This window comes from Alexandromys fortis, unplaced genomic scaffold (genome assembly GCF_014885135.2).
Source record: "Alexandromys fortis isolate MF-2015 unplaced genomic scaffold, M_Fortis_MF-2015_v1.1 scaffold_36, whole genome shotgun sequence".
In the NCBI taxonomy this organism is placed as follows: domain Eukaryota; kingdom Metazoa; phylum Chordata; class Mammalia; order Rodentia; family Cricetidae; genus Alexandromys; species Alexandromys fortis.
The window spans coordinates 1608221-1628102 of record NW_026067915.1 but is presented as its reverse complement, the minus strand read 5'-3'; the positions used below and the strand labels follow the sequence as shown (position 1 = coordinate 1628102).

Below are 19882 nucleotides of genomic sequence, written 5' to 3'. Positions count from 1 at the left end.
TTTTTGGTTTTTCGAGACAGAATTTCTCTGTGGCTTTGGAGCCTGTCCTGGAACTAGCTCTTGTAGACCAGGCTGGCCTCGAACTCACAGAGATCCGCCTGCCTCTGCCTCCCAAGTGCTGGGATTAAAGGCGTGCGCCACCATCGCCCGGCTTACACATTTCTTTTACATTTATTTATTTGAGGGAGACATACAACTGTCAGAGGACAATGTCCAAGAGTTGGTGCTCTCCTTCTATCATGTGGGTCACAGGGATCTAATTCAGATCCTGGGGCTTGGCAACAAGTGGCTTTACCCACTGAGCCATCTTGCAATCCCCACACAGCAATATTATCACTTTTTTTCTATCTAGTTTTATCAAATATCAACTGAGTTATGTGCATGTTGCTCTTACACATATTGAATATAATTATCTTTAAAATGACTTTTAAAATATTATTCTATAATTTGGCACTGAAAAGTTCTATGTATTGAAAAAACTGAAATTAACAAGTTAAATACTGATTACTGCTAGTAGCAATTCCAATTCTATTACTTCTTGAAACACAATATTAAAGTGGCTTATGGGATTATGAAGTCAAAAGTAGAAGAGCTGTATATTTAATTAGAGATATATATAGAAGAGCATCCCATTTAAGATGGTAAGCAGTTGAATGACAGAAAAAAACCTACAAAATCAAGAATAACAGATGAAAGCTCTAAAAGCAACAAGCAGCTGATGTAACCAACTATAGACTGCAAAGGTGTATTCATTTTTTCTTATCTATTAATAACTCACATTCAATAAAGTAAGATCAGAACAGGACTGGGAGATGGTTCAATGGCTAAAAGCACTTGCCACACAAGCCTGAGAACCTGAGTTCAGGTTCAGAAATCATGTCAAAATCTTATGTGGTAGCACTTGTCTACAAAGCATACAGGCCTACAGTAAAATTAGAAGCAGAGAAAGACAAGAACTCAGGGGCCATCAACCTGGAGTGTATGGTGCAACAACAGCAAACAAGAAGAGAGTCCCTGCCTCAAGGAAAATGGAAGATAAATCCTAGGGTTGTTCTGACTGCCACACAAGCACCACCGATATAGTGCACACCCTCATACACAAACACACACAAATAAGTAACTGTGTACAAGTCAGAACTCTTCATCCTAGTTCTTCCCCTCAGCATGTCATTATAGGATAGCACTACCATTCAATTAACTATTAGTCAGAAACACTTCTTGTGATGGTTAATCTCAACAGTCAACCACTCAGAATTAAAAACCACTTCACTTGTAAAGCTAACCTTTGGACCAGTCTGTCAGGGTGTTTCCAGAGATGGGAATCCTAAAAGGGAAGGAACAGCCAAGAATGTGAGCAGTTCTATCCCACAAGTGTGTGTTTGAGGGGGAGAAGGGAGGTGGTACAAGAAATAAAGGAGAGAGAAAGGGAAAGGCAAAAGCCAACATATACAAGCATTCATTTCCTGCCCTGGCCACCCTGCTTCCTGGCTACCATTAATAAAAGACTCTTGTTACCTCATACCCACTCTCCCAGAACAGACTGCAACCTCTGAAATCATGAGCCGAACTAAATCTTTCTTCCCTTGAATTGTTTTTGTGTAGTCTGCTGCTGTGGGACAATGGTCTTGTACCCGGTAAAGATCTGTCTCTTGTACTTGTTTAATAAAATGCTGATTGGGCAGTAGCGAGAAAGGAAGTACAGGAGGGACAACCAGAATAGGAGAATTCTGGAGAGAAGAAAGGCTCAGTCTGCAGTCATTACCCAGATGCAGAGGAAGCAAGATGAGAACACCTCACTGATACAGGTACTAAACCACGTGGCTAACATAGAAAAGAATTATGGGTTAAGTTATAAGAATTAATAAGAAGCCTGAGCTAATAGGCCAACCAGTTTATAATTAATGTAGGCCTCTGTGTTTCTCTGGGACTAAACAACTGCAGAACCAGGTGGGACAGAAACTACTACCAACAGTCTGCCAATACCTCTCTATCACACCTATCTCCAAAACTTACAAAATCATGAACAATATCATAATCACAATTGTCCATGGCACTGTAACTGTCACCAGAATTCTTTAACAACTTGGCCTTCCCCTTTACCATTCCATCAAAGGAATAAAACAAGGATTCTCAACCTTGGCACTACTGATATTTTAGGTAATCAACTCTTTGTTACAGGAAGCTATTCCACTTTAGTAGGATCCCTGGTTTATACCCTCTGGTATCAGTAACACACCATCACACCAAGTTTTAGTAACCAAAATTATCTGCAGACATTGATAATTGTGCCTGGAAAGCAAAATCACCCCCGCCCCAACCAGTTGTAAGAAGGAGCTAGAATTTTTACTTGTTTTTGTTTGTGTGGGTTTGCTATTATTGTTTGGGTACAAAGTATACTAAGCAAATATGTATTCTCAGACCCTAAAAATATTTTTTAAAATTCCTCTATGTAAAACTCACCCATGGTTTTTTATTTTACTTATCATAAAATTCATACTCAAAATTCTAATTATTCCAAATACATTTTACACAATCCAAACTCAATCACTTTAACTTCATGGGAAGCTCATTCTTTCTGCATATTCTCCCTACAGTAACTACAGGCTTCTCCTAATCCCTGGGACACCACAAATTGTTTTTACTAAAGATTTTGGTCTTTGTTTTTCCTGTGCCTCTACTATTCCTGCTTAGGTTCTGTGAATGTCTCCACTTGCCTTCTAATTCTCACAGACGACTTTCCTTATTATCATCACAATACCTCACTTATTCCCCAGGAGGAATCACAGTATATGATATATCAGCCTGATTTTCCAATATTTACTTGAAATTTAATGAACAAATCTACATACAACATGAAGAATCTTAAGTGATAGCTTAATTGGCATCAGTGATAACCTCCACATCACCATCATCTCATTCCCACCTAGATTTATCATTTCCCTATTGAAACAAGGTTAGAAAAGAAAAAATGAGGAGCTTAATAAAGCTTCCATTTGTAAATTAATTTTCTGAAAGGTGATATACAAGCTAAATAAGATATAATCAATCTAAATCACTTGACACCACAGTCTGTAAAGAATGGTTATGTGTTTAAAGGCCAAGTACAATACCTATAATAGATATTTGGGAAGGATATTCTTGCTCTTTTTTAAAAAATATTTTTTAGGGTTTATTTAACTTTATTTTATGTGCATTGGTGTGAAGGTATCAGATCCCCTGCAACTAGATCTTCAGACAGTTGTGAGCTGCCATGTGGGTGCTGGGAATTGAACCCAGGTCCTCTGGAAGAGTAGTCAGTGCTCTTAACCACTGATCCATCTCTCCAGCCCCTCTTGCTCTTTTTTAAATCATTCTATCACCAGTTTGACTTGAATATCGCTAAAATGGACCTCTAGCGCTGGGGAAATGGCTCGGTGGTCACAGCACTTGCCACATAAGCACAAAGACTGAGAGTTCACACCCCTAGAATCCATGTAATTATCAGGCAGGTGTGGTAGCCTTTAGTAATCCCAACATTCAGGAAGCAGGAATAGTGGATTCCAAGGTCAAGCTAGCTACTAGGCTAGCTGGACTTGGCAAGCTCCAGGCTCACCAATAAAAAAAAAAAAAAAGTGGAGAGAAATTAAGACACATTTGTTTGCTGGGCATGGTAGCATATACCTTTAATTCCAGCAATGGGGAGGTAGAGCTAGACAGATGGATCTCTGTGAGTCTAAGGCTAGTCTGGTCTACAGAGTAAGTTCCAGGACAGCCAGGGCTGTCACAGAGAAAACCTGTCTCAAACAAAACAAACAAATCAAAACGATACACTGTTCAAAACTCCAAACATGCATGCATGCACACATACTCACATGTTGGGGAATATTATTTTAAGGTGTGTTGCTTTTGTTTATACTGCATTTGTTTAACTCTGTGAAGCTGTGATTCTTTTCCTGTCTAAAACACCTGATGGTGTAATAAGGAGCTGAAAGGCCAATAGCAAGGCAGGAGCAAGGATAGGTGGGGTTGGCAGGCAAAATATAAATAGAAGAGAAGTGAGGAAGAAAAGGAGTCACAGAAAACAAGGAGAGGAGGACATCAGGGGCCAGCCACCCAGCCACTCAGCCAGTCACAGAGTAAGAGAGAAAGTAAAAAATACAGAAGTAAGAAAAGAGAAAAGCAGCAGGGTGGTGATGGCACACGCCTTTAATCCCAGCACTTAGGAGGCAGAGGCAGGCGGATCTCTGTGAGTTCGAGACCAGCCTGGTCTACAAAAGCTAGTTCCAGGACAGGCTCCAAAACCACAGAGAAACCCTGTCTCGAAAAACCAAAAAAAAAAAAAAAAAAAAAAAAAAAAAGCCCAGAGGCAAAAGGTAGTCAGGATAATTTAAGAAAAGTTGGCAAAAAACAAGCCAAACTAAGGCCAGGCATTCATAACTAAGAATAAGCCTCCATGTGTCATTTATGTGAGAGCTGGTGGTGGGTCCCTCCAAAATCCAAAAGAGTAAAACGTCACACAATACTCACACCTATGTGCACACATGCAAACACACATACACAAATACCACCACCCAGACATAGACACACAGGTATGCTGTTAACTATATTATTTTAGATTTTTTTTACACTGTGGCTAGTAGGTATCATAATTAACAGTACACTCACAAAATCAGAGCTTTGGTTCAAATGCCTAATGAGATGATGACTATCTTCTTCTTCACTCATGTTTTATGAAGTGCTCAGAAAAACATACTTTAAATATAAGTGCTTAATACTAATAACCTTTATAAGTAATAGAGAACTTAGGTTTCTGTTTTAGTTAACAGCTAAATAAAGCCAATAGAGAAAGCAAAATTTATAACCATATCTAACATTAAAAAAAGAATGGCTATTTTGTTTCCTATCTAGTCTAGACCAAGCAGTCCGAGTCTTTGTGTAATACCATGATCACAAGAGAAATTAAATATAATTATCAATATATTACAAAAGCAAACTTGTGCTACTGAATATACTTATGTGACATGATGAACATTAAGATCTAGAGGTAGGGAGGGGGAGGGAAAGGGGAGGCGGCGGTGGGGAAGAGACAGAAATCTTTAATAAATAAATAAATAAAAAGAGAGGGAAAAAAGGTACCATACCCTTAGTTTTTAAAGGGAGATTTCAATTAATATTAAATTCAATATTACCAAAAAAAAAAAAAAAAAGATCTAGAGGTAGATCTAACAGATGGTCTAACAATGTATTTTTTATTTCCAAGACAAAGTTTCAAAAGTTGATTTCAAACTCCTGGCTTCAAGTGCTCTTTCTGCTCAGCCTTCCAAGCAACTGGGGCTACAGATATTTGACACCACACTCAATTAGCCCACTTGTAAAATACTGATTAAAAAAAAAAAATGTGCCTATAATGTAATGTAAAACTCTCTTACTGGTGACAAAATAACATATTGTTAATAAAATTGATTTGCTAATAAAAATTAAAGAATATGCTCAATTTCAGTTCAAAGCTAGTGAAAATAAAAACTGAGGTTCCCCCCAGACAGGTCCATCAGCATCATCAGTATGTTGTTGTTGCTGCTGTTTTAGTTGCTTAAGAAGTTAGGCTTCAGAGTCACAAACAAAGCTGAATGCAAACTTTCTGTTCCCTATTGAGGAAAGTACTTGGCCCATCTACTGCTCCTGTGAAACAGGAATAAAACCTCCACAGACTCGCTGCCATTCACTTTAATATACCTTATCTAGTATTTGATAAATTATCTATAAACAAGTCTCAATCAAGTACCTCACTGTGCACCAGAAATCCGGGTTCAATTAATCTGGCTGGGGTACATCTCCAACAAGTGGCACAGTTTAGGCCTCAAACGATTCTTTTTTGGAAAGGAAAAGTGAGGGACTGCAGAGGATTTAACTCATGGTCTTGTGTGATTCCCATGTGCAAGCACTGGCTTAAGGACAAAGTTCAAAATCTTTAGCTTGGCACACTAGGCCCTCGAGTCACTGCTTACAGGTTTATATTTTAGTTCCCTCGGCGTTTGGGACGTCTTTTTTGATTTGTCCGTAATTTAGTCCTCGGGTCTACGGAATGAACCCACTACCTTGCAATGTACTACGTCAGGCAGCTCACAACCACCTATTAACTCCAGTTCCAAAGGCTTTGACATCTCTGGCCTTCTCGGGCACCTGCACTCACCTGTGCACACACACAGTTAAATCTTTTAATGAAAAAAACCTGTATTTCTTCTATACATTTTTCAGTTATGTGAGACCACAAGTTAGTCTAATAAACAGTTGGGAAAGTTAGAGAACAATATCACAATTAGGTCTCTGAAAACTAAAGACACCCAAAAAGTTCCATTATATAATTTAGAATTTATGATTATTTCTAAGGGATTCAATAAATTAGAAATAAACTGATGCCCAATTTAATGACTCAAAGACATACGGCTAGCCAGGGGTAGAGAGAGAGATGTAGTTAAACAATCTTCTGTCAAACTAGAATGAAGATCAGCGATGGATGCTAAAGATCCTGTCTTCAATGCCCAAATTAAAAAAAAATAAGTTTTTGTTTTTTCTTTTTAAATCAGACCTTGGCTTCTGCACTATTCTACACTAAACTGCCTATATATCTATTAAAATAGTGTTTTTATTTTTATAAAAATATCTTAAATAGTAACCTAAAATGAAGATTACTGTATTTGTTTTCTGTATCCATTTTTACAGAAGGGAAAAACAGCTAGCTATCATGTTGATCTACAAACTTCATCTTAGAGGAAATTTACATAATGTATTTAACTTTTGGCAAAGAGTCACTCCTTTACAGAACTATGCATACAAAGCCAAATATTCATAAATAATCTTGAAAAAATTAAAAGTATCAACCATTTAATATAAATGTACAACCATTACTATGTAGCTAGGAATGGTATCCCAACACCTGGCAGACTAAGGCAGTAGTATTGCCACAAATTCAAAGCCAGCTTGGTCTACATATGAAGTTCTGGGCCAGCCAAAGTTACAAGTAGACAGTCTCAAAACCCAGGCAACAAGGAACATGTCAATGTCTTGCCTTGATGCTGTATCTCTCTAAAGAAAAAGAATTCCAGTTTCTAAAATGTTTAATTTTAAGCAGGAAACAGTAGTTATTGCCTTCATCTTTCCATTAGTTCATCCTCTGATCATACACATTAGTTTTAATGATGCATCTCCACATGGTAAGCTAAAATTATTGATTTTTTTTTTTTCAAAAAACTAACCTTACCATTTTATCTAGAGTTTCATTTCATTCACTTTTTAAGTTCTTTGGATCTTCATACAATACAGTATAGTCTGGTGGTCAAAAGACTTTTAAACTCCAGAGCATAGAATACTACAGAGGTTTTTGTTTTGTTTTTTCCAGTTAAAAGTTTTTCTATGTAGCCCTGACTGTCCTGGAACTCACTCTATAAAGCAGGCAGGACTTCCCCAGCATTGAATGAAAAAATAAAAGACCCAACTTAGCAGCAGCTCTACTTGGTGGCAAATGTCTGTGATACCAGCACTCAGAAAGATTCAGATTGAAATTTTAGCCCTGCCTAGGCTAAATAACCACGTCCCAGGCCAACCTGGGAAAACTCAGCATGACTCCATCTCAAGACAGAAAACAAAAATTTAAAGAGGGAAAAGATCAGCGAGATTGCTCAGCAAGTAAAGATGCTTGCCGCCAGGCCTGATGACCTAAATTCAATGCCCAGGTCCCACGTGAAAGAAGGAACTAAATCTCCAAAGTTGTCCTCTTACTTCCACATGCATAATGTGGAACACATACACCTACACACATATAAAATTTTAAAAACTTAAATTTTTGAAATAAAAAAAATCAAATGTAAAAGGGAGGCAGGGATTTGAGATTTTCTTTAAACACTGATATGGAGAAATATTGAAAAGAGTTCAAGGGCAACCAAGATGGCTCAGCAGGTAAAGGAACTTGCTACCAACCCTGATAATCTGAGTTCAATTCCAGGAAACCCTGTGGTGGAAGAAGTGAATGGACTCTCATGTTATCTGATCTCTAAGTACATACCTGGCTTGCATACAAACTCAAACGGAGGGAGGGAGGGAGGGAGGGAGGGAGGGAGGGAGGGGAAAAAATTACAGAATCCAAAGAAAATTTGAGGGAAGCACTTGGGGGGGGGGGTGATTCAGCTCAACTGGGATCCTGTACTGTAACTACCAAATAATAGAAAACTCAACCCTTACTTAGTAGTAGTAAGAGATAAAACCCTACTTATTACATTAAGAATCATCTTACTCTATGGTTTATACATGAAAATTCTTTCTATTTTTGGTTCACAATGAAACCCTGTGCCCCAAAAGGAGTGAGGGTGGGCAGGGGCAGCAAAACTCAACAGATAAAAGAATTTTCTGACAACCCTCAAAATCTGACTTTGGTCCCCAGATTCCACATGGTAGAGAGACAACCAAAATCCCATAGGTTATCCACTGACTTCAGCAACACATGCCCACCCACGCACAGACAAAATTTTAAAAACATGGTAGTACAGGAATGGCTATAATCTCAACACTTGAGTGATACAGGTAGGAGAATCAGGAGTTCAAGGCCAACCTGGATTATACTAGCACCCTGTCTTATTCAAAAATAAATAAAAGTACAGACAGAGAATGTAGCTATTCTAACATATAAAATAGATGCTGGGTTGATACCTAGTAGTGCAAAGAAAGATAAAAATGACAAAGGAGGGGGAAAAGCAGGGGGAAGAGAGGAAAGGGAGATTACTGTTTTAGTTGTGTCCTTTTCTTATGTCCAGATTCTAAAGAGTAAAAATGTGAAGATACTTCTCTCCCCATCAGCAGTAAATAAATGAGTTATCACACTATCTTTTCCTTGAAAGTGGGAAAGATCCTGTAAATACACCAGGGTAGCACTCCTATGATTACACTACAGGGGGAAGATATTTTTGTCTATGTAATTAATGTCCCTATAGTTAACTGAATTCACATAAAAGATTATCTGGGTGGGTCTGACCTCATCAGGTTAACTTTTGAAAGAGGTCATAAAATCTACAGAAATTAGAGATTGATTCCTGTAGTAGTCATTTTGTGAACTGCTGTTACTAAGACTGTGTGTGTATATGTGTAGGAATATATGTATATATTATATGTGTATGTGTATAATACACACACATATATAAAAGATTACAGAATCTGACCAACAGCTAACAAGAATGTATTGAATCTCGTACAGTACTGAGATTATTAAGATATATCCATCTAGAAATAAAGCCAGGAAAAGAGGAGGTAATCATAAATTGCTTAAGTTTTAGCTAAAAGGGGCTTTTTCAGTTTGCAAAAGAACCACTGTATTATCCCAACTTCAGAAATGAGGATGGTAAAAAAGGCTGAAATAGATTAAAATAATAATAATAATAATACCTAGATCACAAACCTAGGGGATGTCTCAAGAAACTTCAGTTCAAACTGCAACACAGCTTTCTCAAGTTTTTAAAAGAGCCTTTCAAAGCTAAGTGTGGCTGGAATACCAGCATTTGAAAGTCTGAGGCAGAAGAACTGCTATAAACTCAAGGCCATCCTGAGCTACATACCAAGATCCTTTCTGAAAAAGCAAGAGACACTCAGTAATTGGCTGGCCTGGCTGGCACCTACCTGTAATCTCATAGCTCCACATGCTGAAGAAAGATCTGCCCTAAATTAAAGGCCAATTAGGACTGCATAGTGAATAGATGGCCAGCCTGGGCTACACAGCAAGATCCTATGAGAGGGTGGAGGTGGGATGGCCATACCACAGTAACTGTATTAATCTCTTCAAAAAAAAAAAAAAAAAGGCAACACTACACCTCTACTTGTTTAAGACAGTATCTCAGATGTCCATGCTAGATTCAACTTGTGATCCCCCGCCTGTCTCCAGAGTAACCAGAATTACAGGCACAGACCACCAGACAGAACCCCAAGGTACCATATTAAAACGCAAAGAACCAACTAGCAAAACACCTGTGGGGTTTTTTTAATAAGTTTATTGGTGTGGGGGGGGGGATGTGTTACATTCCCCATAATGAAAAACAATGAAATAACATTAACATTACTGGTTCATTCAGTATTTCTTGACCAAATTTTAAGCCTCGACTAACATACATTATGAGACCACCGTTTTTATTCTCACTGTTCTGTACATTTGCATGAGCTTCACCATCAGAATTTGCAATTTTTATTTTAAAAAAATACATATGGAAATCTAAAGGTAAAGTTACAGTCTCCATTAAGTTACAAATCATACAACTTTATGCGGGTTGAGGTACTTTCACAAACACGACTTTTGCTGAGATGTAAAATAGAGTCGTTTCTAAGCACAACCAGGAGAGAACACACATACCCCCTCATCTCAACACCAACTTCAAATTCAACAGCGGATAATTCACTACCACAAACTGCAATGTTTGAGGTCTACTCGGCTCCAAAACCAATTCCAGGACCTAACTCTCCCAGGGCCCGACTGCCTGCAATGTAGAATCAGTAACAATTCGAACGTAGGCAGAAGCGGGTGACGTTGACAACCCGAGAGCCAGGAAAGGTTGTGGTCCCTACGGCACCCAGTTCAGACCCCTCCAAGTGGGGCTCAGGTCGAACTCCAAACACTCAGGCTTCCCGGCTCCTCACCCCGTCCCCCCAACCTCCAGAGAGGAGGAAAAACAACTTTTATTGGCCTCCTCCCTCGGAGGGATCGGGAAACTAACGGGGCAGTGCTCGGGCCTGGACACGTTTGACCCGGAGGCCCCCCGTCCGGAGCTGCGACGGCGGATAGCGGGAAAGCCGAGCTGCGACGCCCCGTCCGCCCGGGTCGCCGGCCCACTGCCCCACCCCAGCCAGCAGAGGCCTGGGCCAGCAGTCAAGCTGAGCGACCCCCAGGACCCTCGGCGGAGGCGAGCTCGTTGTCATGTGACGCCGCCGCCGCCGAAACACCGCAGAAACGCAGGGCGGCGGAAGGCGTTCGCGCCAGCCCGCCTCGGCTGGCCCCGGCGCGGGCGAGTCCCGAGAGCCCGGGCGGGGAGGGGGGGGGAAGGAGGGCGGGCTTGGCGGCGGGCCCGAGCGCGCCACAAAGGCTTCCGCGCCACCGCTCCGGAGAGCCCAGACGGGCGGGGGCACCGTTTTCGCGGCCCGCGGGAGGGGTGGAGAGAGCGGAGTGCCCGCCGCGCCCACAGCAGGTCCCGGGCGCTCGGCCGCCCCGCAGTCGCCGCGCGGCGCAGAGGCCCGCACGGGCCTCCCTCCCCCGCGCGGGGCCCGCGCCGGCCCGCCCGCCCGCTCGCCGCTCGCGCTCTCAGACTCTCTCGCCCGGCCTCCATCTTGGATCGGCGCTACCAGCCCCCGCGCCGCTGCCGCCGCATTCCCCCTCTTTCCCGCCCCCCGCCGCCGCCGCCGCCGCTTGCGCTCACCTCAGCTGCCCATCCGGGCGCTGTCGGCCGTCGACCTAGTTTCCCCCCAAAAGTCTCCGGTGTGTTATTCCCGATGTGGGGGGGTTGTTACGGGGTGGTCGCCGGGGGTTCGGGAGCGGGGGCCGCGCCTTCAACGGAGCTGCAATCCTAACCCGCCATCTGGTGGCATTTTCCACACGCCAATGGCGCCGCTGCAGACTTGGGTCCCGACCGCCCTCTGCTGGCCGCGGGGCTCACTGCCTTGCTGACAGGTCGGGTCGGCCCGGAAAGGGGAGGGAGTAGAGGCGCGAGCGAGGCGGGGGGCCCACGGCCGGGGGCGCGCGCTAACGCGGCTTTGCCTCCGGGCTGCGCGCACGCGCACCAGCGGGGCGGGAAAACGTGGCCTCTGCGTGGCGGCCCCGCCCCCGCTCAAAGCCCGACCCGGGCTGTGCCGCTGGCGAGGCGCCCAAACCTCGGGATGAGGGCGCTGTGGACGGCTCGTGGGCCGCTCGAGGCGAGCGGAAGGACGGGCTCGGCGGCGCCTGCGCGACCCGCTCTGCTGGGTTGCCGCCCGCCATTTTCAGAGCCGCTCGGAGACCCGGGGAGGAGTCCGCCCCCAGCTCCTCCGCCGAGGCCGCTCCCGCCCCCGGGCTGCCAGCCGCCCACACCCGCCGTTCCCCGGGAGTGCTGTGCTAAGCGAGCGCCGCTCCCTCCCTCCCTCCCTCCGCGCTTAGCCGGGGCCTCCGACCCAGCATTGTATTCGCGCTTTATTATTGATGAGGTGCCTTCCCAGAACGAGGGTGAAAAGGTGTCGAGGGCTGGGACGGCCCCCTGGCGCGGAGCTGCACAGAACACTGGCCGCTCCACGCCGATTGGCGTCGTCCTGCCTCTGTAAAGCAGTTTCTCTCCGAGGTGCAGCCTTTGCATAAGGCGGCAGCATAGGCTAGGGAGTGAGATCGGTGGAGCTACATCGCGAACGTAGAGATGCAGCTAGGGATTAGTCTCCTCCCACAACCTGGGACTACTTTCTGTGGTGCTCAAATGGACGTGCGAATGAATCCCAGCCGAAAGGGAAATAGTCACGACATCGTGACCCCTTCCCTGCTCTGCCTATCCTTGACCAAAGCTCCTGACCTTCCGCCTGCTTACAACTTTGCACTACAGAAATGAATTCTTGCTCTTGTAGGTCATCAGCCCCATTTAGTACTCAATTCTCCATTGGAGGAGGAAGCTTCGTTTTTAATATTGCCTTAGAAACGGTGAACTCGTTTCTAGTCTTGAGGGCTAGCTAGCTAGCTAAGTACGTCAACTGTCTCTGGTATCTAGCCCAAAGGTTGCCAGGTGCGTTGCACTTCCCTGGAGGAACTTTGGTTTACATTCCTGGAGGTCCTTGTGCAGATACATTAATTTTAGGAAAAACATCTCGTTTAATAGTCTCTGATTGACTTAGTGTATTCTCTGCAGAGCCTGTTTCTAGCTTGCCTTGTTAATAAAGATGCCTAAGCTTGAATCTGGGATTCTGGTAAAGACCATATAGTCTCATATCTTAATATATTGGTAGTCATGATCTCAAAAAATCTCAACAAATTTAGCCATTGCCTTTTCCCCATCTCTAACTCGAGCCTGTCCTTCCTGAATGCCGTGCCCCTTTTCTAGAATATCGTCAGTATTGTCTTTATCCTTTGGCTTCTTCCTTTCTGTTTTTTCAAGGTTCCATTATCAGAAAAAAAAAAATCGCGTTGCTGCACTATCAATGTCGTTTACCTGCGCCGTATCTGAAAAGAGGCAATCACGTCACAGGCTGAGTGTGGCGGTGAGGGCTCTAATCCAGCCTTGGGAGGCTGAGGCAGAAGGATTTGGAGTGTTTCAGTGAGGTCTGCCCAAAGAGGGGTGGGGGAGGTAGGTGGTCATATCTTACCCCAGACCCCATCCTTCCTTCAAACATTTTTCCTTTTAAGTTGCTTCCTTAGATCTGTACCTACATCGTTCCCTGTCTTCTGATTCAGTTGCGAGCTGTGGGTTTTTTTTTTTTGTTGTTGTTTATTTTGGTCTTTTTCTACCCCACAGTTCAACCCCCAGTTCTCTGTTCCTCTTGACTATATTGTTGCCCCTTCAAAGTCCCCCAAGTTACCTGTTAGTTCCCAATTGTTCCTTAACGAGGATTCCTTATTTTCAGCTACTTTCCATGTAGCTCCATCCAGCCGTCGATTTCTCAATAACACTGATCTCAGCGGGTTAGGGAATGCGCTGTGAGCTGTGACCCTGGGCTGTTCTGAACAGCTATGTAGCTTCGGGCAAATCTCTGTGCCGGTTTCCTTAGCTGTAAAATGTAAATAACCGTAGTATCTCATAAGGTGGCTGGATTAAACTGCACATATAGCAATACTATATTATTGCATTATTTCTTCTATCTTTAAGATGTTTTCAGGTCCCTACTCTCAAATGCTAGAAATTGAACCCAGGATCTCACAAAGTATGGATTCTATAACTGAATTACACCCAACCAACATTTATTTTTATTTTTGTTTTGGGGACAGTTTAGTTTTCCTTTGTTGTTAGGGATCAACCCAGGAACTTGTGCTAGACCAGTTATATATAATCTCTCCAAGGACCTGGGTAGCAGACTTTGAGTTCACAGAAATCTGAATTTTTTTTTTGTTACACATCTTAATTGAACTGCTGTGTATACATAATTACTTGGTACCCCCCCCCAAAACCCTCTGTGCCTGATCATGTTGTCATTCAATATACTCTCTGTTCTCCAATGGCCAGTTCCTCTCCCACCTCTTCCCATTGTGTGTGTGTCTGTCTGTCTGTCCGTCTGTTTGTCTGTCTGTCTGTCTGTCTTGTCTGTATATGTCTGTGTATGTCCTGTCCCCAAGGAGACCGGAAGAGAACATCAGGTTCCCTGGAGTTATGGATGGTTGGGAGCCACAAGATAAATGGTGAAAATAGAACCTGGGTCTTTGAAAAAGCAGCCAATGCTCTTAACCACAGAGCAATCTCTCCAGCCACTCTCTTATTCCCTAGAATCTGAGCACTTGGGAATCATGAGAGTTGTCATTTTCTCCACTCCCTTTGTCCACTCGAGACCTTTGTTGTTATTTAGATTACAAAAAAAAAATCATTTTCCTTTTTTCTACTATTGCAATTCACCACTGCTGCCAACTGGTGGCAGCGATATGTCATGCTGTCCAACCTACTGTCCATGATTGGATTAAGTCATAATTTTAACTGTCACTTGTTTTTGAGAGTCAAGCCACAATTTTTCCCAAAAGTGATCAAATCTGACCCAACCTTGATAACAAGCAGAATTCAAAATACCTTAGAATCAGTAAATCTGTTACAGGCAAAAACTCTATCACCTAAACATAGAGAACCAGAACTATTCAAGACATGTGGAAAGGAGAAGGACTTGAAATGTTCGCTATAATTCTAGCACTGGGGAGGCAGAGGTAAGTGAACCTCTTGATACAGTAGAGACCAGCCTGGTCTATAGAACAAGTTCCAGTTCAATCAAGGCTACAATGAGACTTTGTCTTAAAGAAAATAAGTGTTGCACACTTTTAATCATCCCAGCATTCAGGAGGCAGAGGCAGGTGGATCTCTACAAGTGAATGATCAATACCAGCTTGATCTACAAAGCAAGCTCCAGGACAGCCAAGGCTATGCAAAAAAACCCTGTCTCGACACACACGTGCATACACGCACACATATACAGACAAATCCTTCTTTGAAAGATAAGAACTATGCTCATAGTCATTGGTCCAATGTTTAATAATATTAATTTTAGCTTCTTTTGTTTTTCTTACAAATATAAAACAGTGCAAGCCCCCAGATGTGATCTTAATATACTATAATTCTCCATTATTACCATCATTCTTCTTTTTCACCCTCTATTCATCCTCTTAAATAGTTCAAGAAGTCTTTTGTGTTTAATTATAGGTGGGCTCAAAGTTAAAAGCCAATTTTAAGGCAAGGGGGATATGTTGCTATTATATGTTCTTCCCTGGAACTCATCTTAAACTGTGTGTCACAACCACATAATGGATGTTAACTAAATGGGGATATGTATGCAAAATTTGGCAACAGTAAAGGTTTCTTAATATGAAAAGATCGAATATTCAAAGTCAAATACTTAATGAATGTGAGCTGTATCTGGTAGCATGTGCCTGTGTTGCTTTGTGTGACTTTGTAGTGAAAAGGCGAGCAGGCCTGCTTTTCATCCTCCCCGGCTCCCGCATGGTTAGCTTTACACCCAAAATAACAACACACAAACTGTATTCCTATAAACACTGCCTGGCCCATTATATCTAGCCTCTTCTTAGCTAACTCTCATATTTTGCTTAAGCCAATTCTAATAATCTGTGTAGCACCACGAGGTGGTGTCTTATTGGGAAAGATTCAGCATGTCTGACCTGGCAGCTAGAGAGGAAAGGCATGGCGATTGCCTAACTTCCCTTCTTCCCAGCATTCTGTTCTGTCTGCTCCACCTATCTAAATCTTGCCCTATCAAAAAGCCAAGGCAGTTTCTTTATTAACCAATGAAAGTAGCAAATAGACAGATGACCCTTCACCATCATTTCCCCTTTTTCTGTTTAAACAAAAAAGAAGGCTTTCATTTTAACATAGTAAAATTACATATAGCAAAACAGTTATAAAGCAAGAATTATAGTTACAATATTTATATATATGTATATATATATTATCTTTTTTTTCTTTTGGTTTTTCGAGACAGGGTTTCTCTGTGGCTTTGGAGCCTGTCCTGGAACTAGCTCTGTAGACCAGGCTGGTCTCGAACTCACAGAGATCCGCCTGCCTCTGCCTCCCGAGTGCTGGGATTAAAAGCATGCGCCACCATCGCCCAGCCTATATTTTATCTTTTATCATAACTAAGGAAAACTATAACTGTAACCATTCTTCAACTCCATCAAAGACTCCAGAACGATATAATATTACCTAAGTAAATGAGAAGTAAGCAACTTATAAAACTCTAGAAATCACAGAGACATCTCGCTGCCTAGACAGTCACCCAAAGTTCCTCTGTACCATTGGGGCATCCATCTTTTGCCTACAGGCCCATAGTTGGCAACAGACATTTCCATGAAGCAGGACATTTCAAAGGTAGTTCAGTCACTATCTGCTGTGTCCTGCAGAATATCTTGCAGACTCTTTCATGAATCAGGAACCCCGAAAGATCATCTCACCTTTAGGCAAGTTCAGCAGTCCTCTCTCTGTGGGTTCTCTGTGTCCAGTTTATGCAACAGTCCGGGCTAGAGCAGTTTCTTGCCCAAATGGCTATCGAACTCCATAAGGAGCCTCTTCAATGCCCATCTTCCTCTTGAAGTAGATTGGTGCTGCCAGGAGCAGACATGTCTCACTGTCATGAACAGCCCTAAGTTATTGAAACATTTAAAATGCCATATTCTTTAGTCTTTGAAAGATATGAAGAATGCCTATCTGAAATATATCTATGCACATCTATAAAATCTAACTAACATGACTACAAGCTTGCCTATTCTTGATGATTATTCATTAATAACCTATATACAGTACATTTTTACATGAACTACACAATCACAATACCTTAATCAATATCAGAAATACATATACATATAACATGATTGACCTTAAATTTATATCAATAAAGTCAAATCCAAGCCAATGCAAATTATTCATATCTATCATATCCCCCTTTAAATGTAAAAGAACATTTATAAACAATATCTGGGAAAATGGACGTAGTTATTTCTCTCCAAACTTCTTCCAAACTTAATAGGGGCACTGTTAATTAGGTATTTCATGGTATAACCTGTTGGGTGAAGTAATTTTCTGAAAGTGTTCACGGTGACCTTTCAGGAAGGTGTGTTCTATCATACCACATTGAGATAGAAGCAATCCATAGGGTCTCATGCTCTGTGAAAACAAAAGAAGAATCTCTTTTCCAAAGTATCAGATCCTTAGATCCAAATTCTTAAGTCAAGGTATTTTCAAAATATCTATCTTGGATTAGTTCAGCAGCATTTATAAACACATATCTTTTAGCAGTTGTTGCTCTTTCCTCAGCATTCAAACCATTCAGAGAGCATAATAGCATATAGTATCAAGATTCTCTGTGTATTTTCCATCTTTGTGTGGCTTTGTTTTAACCTGTATTTCTTTTATTTTTACTTTTACTTTTTGAGACAGGTTCTCTGTATATCTTTGTCCTGGAATAACTCTGTAGACCAGGCTGTCCTTGAACTCTCAGGGAGCCGTCTGTCTCTGCCTCCCAAGCATTGGGATTAAAGGTGTGTGCTACCACACCTTAAAGTCACAGAGGTCAATCTACCTCTGCCCCTTGAAGTCTCAGAGGTCAATTTACCTCTGCCTCCCAAGTGTTGGGATTAAAGGTGTGTACTCCACACCCAACTACTCTCTTTCTTTCCTTTTTTTAACTTTAAGAACTTTAACCTGTAGCTTACATATATTTTTAACAAACTGTAAACCATTTAGAGATTTTTTTTTGTCTTTGAATCTCTCTTTACTGTATATCTCTCTCTCTTTTTCTGACCACATGAGCCTTTAAATTACTGAGCAATATGGGTAGGATTAAAGCCGTGGCTTTGCCAGCTAGATCCAGCCCATTCCTTAGCTTTCCAGCCTCATGGCTGAGGTACCAGCTGTAGCCATTTTTATTGCAACAACTCTATGGCATTTCAAGGTCCCTGCCAGCAAGCACGCTGCAGCATTCTGCTCACAGACCACACTCAGTCGGCCTGAGTCTGAAAGAGTCAGAGTTTGCACTGGCAGTACAGACCAGAACGCCAGCATTTTAAAACAGCACAACTTTTTTTCCTGCTACAGCTGAAAACAAACAAGCATGCAGTCAGCTTTTATCAACACCGTTTAAGTGTTTTGTGGCAGGACCTCTTAAAAGAGCTGCATGGTAGCATGTGCCTGTGTTGGTTTGTGTGACTTCACTGCAGCCTTGGTTGCGAACACATGACATGTACACTTTGCACCATGCATGGTGTAATAACAAATACCATCAACAATTGCTGCCTGACTCACCTCAGCTCAGCCATTAGGAAGTTCAGGATTATAGATACAAAGTGTCCTACTCTGTTGGTTTGTTTGTTTTGTTTTTCTTTTTTTTTGTGTGTTTTGAGACAGGGTTTCTTTATTTAGCTTTGGAACCTGTCCTGGAACTTACTCTGTAGACCAGGCTGGCCTCAAAGTCACAGAGATCCTGTCTGCCACCTGTCTCTGCCTCCCAAGTGCTGAGATTAAAGGTGAGCACCAACACCGCCCAGCTTGTGTTCTGCTCTTATAGAGACAAAATCTAACTACAGAAAATAAGCACTTTTAATATGGGGGCTAGAGAGATAGGTCAGTAGTAAAGATCACTGGCTATCCTTTCAGTGGACCTGAGTTCAATTTCCAGCACCCATATGGCAGCTCACAATCACCTGTAACTCTAGTTCCAGGGGACTAGAGTTCTTCTGCCTCCACAGGCACCAGGCACACACGTGGTGCACAAATATAAGTATAGGCAAAACACTCATAAACATAAAATAAATTTAAATAAATAATTTAATTAAAATCATTAAATGAATTTTGGCTAAGAACATCTAATTTCCAAGAGTGTCTGAAGTGGTTCTAAACATCTACTATTTTATAGTACATATTTATGCAAATCAGCATTCTCGGAATTGGCAATTATAAAATAAGAGTATCAATTCTGAAAAACATCGAAGATGCTCTATATCCAATGATAACAACTATTTAGTCAAGATTTAATACTTTGTGTAAAGCTAGTAAGCATGGCCATTTCACTAGTATACAAAATTACTTTCATTTTTAATAAATGGAAATTTTTTATATAATCAAAGAATTATTAAAATTAATATCTTTGTGAGTTATTATCAGTAAATTCTATTCATAAACCTGTATATACAAGGTCCTTTAAAATGTTTTTCGAGAGGGATAAGGAGTGTATTAGGTCTAAGAACTCTCCTGTGGAGCATTATCAAAGCCACCAGATAGGCACTCCAGGAAAATGTGCAGGGCGCAGGATGCAGTTTGCTCTGCTCCCTTGGTACCAGTTCCCTAAATGTTTCACGTTTAGATCACAAACATATTGTTTTTGCTGTTCCCAGAGTTTGAGATTGCTTCCTCATATATATTCTACTTGTTTATTCATTTGTCCCGCTTTGTAGAGATGCCCTCTTTTGTGGCTTGGTACCTTCCCCAACACATCTGACTCTGCCTCAGTTTAACTCAACTTCTCCTTTTACACAGCTCAGAACCTCACTTGACTATTCTCCAAGGCAGGAACAGCTCATTTCTAGAATTTATTTTCTTTGTAGGTTTATTTTCTTGTTTTGCTGGAGAATATTGTCAGTTACTCAGAACTCTCTAGGCATCTCTAGTGTATTCTAGCACTCAGTCTATGCAAAAACTGCTTGAGAAAATGGATTTAACCTTGAGATTTGGATTTT

The 19882-nt window shown here is 41.9% G+C and overlaps 1 protein-coding gene across 3 annotated transcripts in view; it reads right to left on the bottom strand.

The window, feature by feature from the left end:
• Positions 1-11598, bottom strand: part of Stag1 (STAG1 cohesin complex component) — a 305418-nt gene extending 293820 nt beyond the window's left edge. For 2 of the 3 annotated variants that reach the window (XM_050139375.1, XM_050139374.1), the window contains exon 1: positions 11421-11595. The gene's annotated coding sequence lies outside the window, so the exon portion shown is untranslated. Of the gene's footprint in view, positions 1-11420 lie in introns of all 3 variants that reach the window. The other variant, XM_050139376.1, reaches the window with a different exon arrangement.
• Positions 11599-19882: the final 8284 nt, after the last annotated feature.